The following is a 4,558-nucleotide window of genomic DNA, read 5'->3' as shown; positions in this document are numbered from 1 at the left end:
CCCAGCTTACCCTTCGCCCTCCCCGTGTCCTTGAGTCCATTCTCTACAGTGGTGATGTTTTATGCTTTCAAGTTTCATCCAGGGCTTCCCTCATAGCACAGTGGTTAAGAATCCGCCTGCCAAGCAGGGGGTTCAAGCCCTGGTCCGGGAAGATCCCACATACCACGGAGTATCTAAGCCCACGAGCCACAACTACTGAGCCCACGTGCTGCAACTACTGAAGCCCGCACACCTAGAGCCCCTTGCTCTGCAACAAGAGAGGCCACCGCAATGACAGACCCATGCACCACAACGGAGAGTAGCCCCCGCTCACCGCAACTAGAGAAAGCCCGAGCACAGCAACAAAGACCCAGCACAGCCAAAAATAAATTAAAAAAAAAAAGTTTCATCCATGTTGTAGTATGTATCAGTACCTCATTCCTTTTAATAGCCAAATAATATTCCACTGTATGGGTATACCACATTTTCTTTATCCATTCATGCACTGGTGGACATTCATGTTGTTTTCACTTTTAGTTATTATGAATAAAGCTTCTGTGAATATTCATGTGTAAGTTTTTCTGTTGATTGATATTTTCATTTCTCTTGGATATATACCTAGGAGTGGAATTGCTGGGTCATATGGCAACTCTATGTTTAACTTTTTGAGGAACTGCTAAACTGTTTTCCACAGAGCTGCACTATTTTACGCTCCTACCGTCAATGTATGAGGATTCCAACTTCTCCACATCCTCACCAACACTTGTTATTGTCTATCTTTGATTATAGCCAACCTAGTGGGCATGAAGTAGTATCTTACTGTGGTTTTGATTTGCATTTCCCTGATGACTAATGATGTTGAAAATGTTTTCATGTGTTTATTGTTGATTTGTACATCTTCTTTAAACAAATATCTGTCCAAATCCTTTGCTCACTTTAAAGTTGAGTTATCTGTTCATTTATTATTGGGTTGTAAATGTTCTTTACATGATTCTGGATACATGATTTGCAAATATTTTCTTCCATTCTGTGGAATACCTTTTCACTTTCTTTGTAGTGTCCTTTGAGACACAAAAGTTTTTACTTTTTTTTTGATGTATAGTTGATGTAAAATATTATATAAGTTTCAAATATAAACATAGTGATTCAAAAATTTAAAGGTTATACTCTACTTATAGTTATTTTAAGGCTTTTAATTTAATTTAATTTATTTACTTATTTATTTTTGGCCACACCACGCAGCATGCAGGATCTTAGTTCCCCAACCAGGGATCGAACCCGTGCCCCCTGCAGTGAAAGCGCAGAGTCTTAACCACTGGACCGCCAAGGAACTCCCAAGGGTTTTTAATTTTTGATGAGGTCCAATTTATTTATTTTCTTTTGGGTGTTGTGCTTTACGTGTTATACCTAAGAAACTGTTTCCTAATCCAAAGTCATGGAGATTTAGTCCTATGTTTTCTTCTGAGGGATTTTATAGTTTTTAGCTCTTACATTTAGGTTTATGGTCCATTTTGAGTTAATTTTTGTGTATGGTGTGAGGTAGAGGTCCAGCTTCATTATTTTGCTTGTGCATTTCAGTTATTGCAGCAGAATTTCTTAAAAAGATTATTCTTTCCCTCATGAATTGTCTTGACACCCTTGTTGAAAATCAATTAACCATAAATGTACAGTTTATTTCTGAACTGTCAATTCTTGCCCAATGATCTATATGCCTTTGCTTATGCCAGTACCCTCTCAAGTTTTAAAATCAGAAAGTTTGAGTCCTCTAACTGTTTTCTTCTTTTTCAATATTGTTTTATCTATTCTGGGTCCCTGGCATTTTCATTTAAATATTAAGATCAGCTTATCAATTTCGCTTTAAAAAGCCAGCTGGGATCTTGGTGGAGATTGTATTGAATCTGCAAATTAATCAGTCAATCTTAAAATGTTAAGTCTTCTGATCTGTGAATATGTCTTTACATTTATTTACATCTGACCTAATTCCTTCAACAATGTTTTGCTATTTCCATTGCACAAGTCTTACACATCTTTTTTTAAAGCTACAGCTAAGTATTTTATTCTTTTTGTTGCTATTTTAACTTGAATTGTTTTCTTAATTTCATTTTTGGAATGTTTATTGCTAGCGTATAGAAATACAATTGATTTTCATGTATTCATCTTGTATCTTGCAACCTTGTTGAACTCATTTATTACTTCTAATAGTTTTTTAGTGAGTTCTTTAGAATTTTCTGTACACAAGATCATGTCATTTTTAAATAGAGATTGTTTTACTTATTCCATTCTAATCTGGATGACTTTTTATTTATTTATTTTATGACCTATAGTTGATTTACAATGTGTTAATTTCTGCTGTACAGCAAAGTGATTCAGTTATACATATATATATTCTTTTTCATATTCTGTTCCATTATGGTTTATCACAAGATATTGAATATAGTTCCCTGTGCTATACAGTAGTACCTTGTTGTTTATCTATTCTATATATAATAGTTTGCATCTGCTAATCCCAAATTCCCAGTCTATCCCTCCCCCACCCCCCACTTTGGCAACCACAAGTCTGTTCTCAATGTCTGTGAATCTGTTTCTGTTACGTAGATAAGTTCATTTGTGTCATATTTTAGATTCCACGTATAAGTGATATTATATGGTATTTGTCTTTCTCTTTTTGACTTACTTTGCTTAGTATCATAATCTCTAGGTCCATCTGTGTTGCTGTAAATGGCATTATTTCATTTTTTTTATGGTTGAGTAGTATTCCATTGTATATATGTACCATATTTTCTTTATCCATTCATCTGTCAATGGACATTTAGGTTGTTTCCATGTCTTGGCTATTGTGAATAGTGCTGCTATGAACATAGGCGTGCACGTATCTTTTTTTTCTTTCTTTCTTTTTTTTTTTTTTTTGCGGTACGCGGGCCTCTCACTGTTGTGGCCTCTCCCATTGCAGAGCACAGGCTCCGGACGCACAGGCTCAGCGGCCATGGCTCACGGGCCCAGCCGCTCCGTGGCATATGTGATCTTCCCAGACGGGGGCATTAACCCGTGTCCCTTGCATCGGCAGGCGGACTCTCAACCACTGCGCCACCAGGGAAGCCCTGCACGTATCTTTTTGAAGTAGAGTTTTCTCCGGATACATGCCCAGGAGTGGGATTGCTGGATCATATGGCAACTCTATTTTTAGTTTTTTGAGGAACCTCCATACTGTTTTCCAGAGTGGCTGCATCAATTTGCGTTCCCACTAACAATGTAGGAGGGTTCCCTTTTTTCCACACCCTCTTCAGCATTTGTTATTTGTAGATTTTTTTAATGATGGCCATTCTGACCAGTGTGAGGTGGTACCTCATTGTAGTTTTGATTTGCATTTCTCTAATAATTAAAAATATGGAATGCGGGCTTCCCTGGTGGCGCAGTGGTTGAGAGTCTGCCTGCCGATGCAGGGGACACGGGTTCGTGCCCTGGTCCGGGAAGATCCCACATGCCGCGGAGCGGCTGGGCCCGTGAGCCATGGCCGCTGAGCCTGCGCGTCCGGAGGCTGTGCTCCGCAACGGGAGAGGCCACAACAGTGAGAGGCCCACATACCGCAAAAAAAAAAAAAAAAAAAAAAATATGGAATGCTTTGGGAATTCCCTGGCGATCCAGTGGTTAGGATTCCATGCTTTCACTGCCGAGGGCATGGCCAAAAATATATATATATATGGAACGTTTCACGAATTTGTGTGTCATCCTTGTGCAGGGGTCATACTAATCTTCTCTGTATCGCTCCAATTTTAGTATATGTGCTGCTGAAGCGAGTAGCTGGATGACTTTTCTTTCTTTTTCTTGTCTGATTACCCTAGCTAGAACCTCCAAAACAACGTTTAATAGGAGTGATGACAGTGGACATCCTTGTCTTGCTCTTGATCTTAGGGGGATGTCATTCAGTCTTTCACCATTAAGTTTGATTTTAATTATGGGTTTTTCATATATTCCCTTTACTAGGCTGCAGAAACTCCCTTCTATTCTTAGTTTGCTAAGTATTTTTATTATGAAACTGTGTTGGATTTTGTCAGATGCTTTTTTCTGCATCTTTTGAGATGATCAGATGGTCTTTGTCCTTTATTCTATGGATGTGATGTATTACGTTAATTGATTTTCAAACCCCCAAGACCATCTTCAGTATCAATGATTCATAAGAAGGACTCATAGGATTCAGTATGTAGTCATACTCACAGATAAGTTTTATTATATAGTGAAAGGACACAGAGCAAAATCAGCAAAGAGAAACTGCACAAGGGGCAAAGTCCAGAGGAAACCAACACAAGCTTCCAGAGTGCTCTCCCAGAGGAGTCAACATAGGACACGCCTAATCCCTCCAACAAGTCCTGACAACATGTGAAATATTGTCTACCACGGAAGCTCATTTGAAATTCAGTGTCCAGGGTTTTTAATAAAGGCTGGTCATATAGGCATCCTTTGTCTAGCATGTATCAAAATTCCAGACTCCCAGAAGGAAAGCAGGTATTTAGCAAAAACCACATGATTTGTATAAATAGTGTAGGCATAGTGAGCTACTCTTACCAGTCCTTAAATTCACATT

At 38.6% G+C, this 4,558-nt stretch overlaps 1 non-coding gene across 1 annotated transcript; it reads right to left on the bottom strand.

Annotated features, from left to right (window-relative positions):
- Positions 1 to 3,670: 3,670 nt before the first annotated feature.
- Positions 3,671 to 3,773, bottom strand: LOC116761456. The gene has a single exon (XR_004352022.1). It is a non-coding gene; the product is annotated as a U6 spliceosomal RNA (small nuclear RNA).
- Between the last annotated feature and the right edge of the window lie 785 nt (positions 3,774 to 4,558).

Source organism: Phocoena sinus, chromosome 10 (genome assembly GCF_008692025.1).
Source record: "Phocoena sinus isolate mPhoSin1 chromosome 10, mPhoSin1.pri, whole genome shotgun sequence".
Classification (NCBI taxonomy): Eukaryota; Metazoa; Chordata; class Mammalia; order Artiodactyla; family Phocoenidae; genus Phocoena; species Phocoena sinus.
Note: the sequence above shows the minus strand (reverse complement) of the source record. Positions and strands in the feature narration are given on the sequence as shown.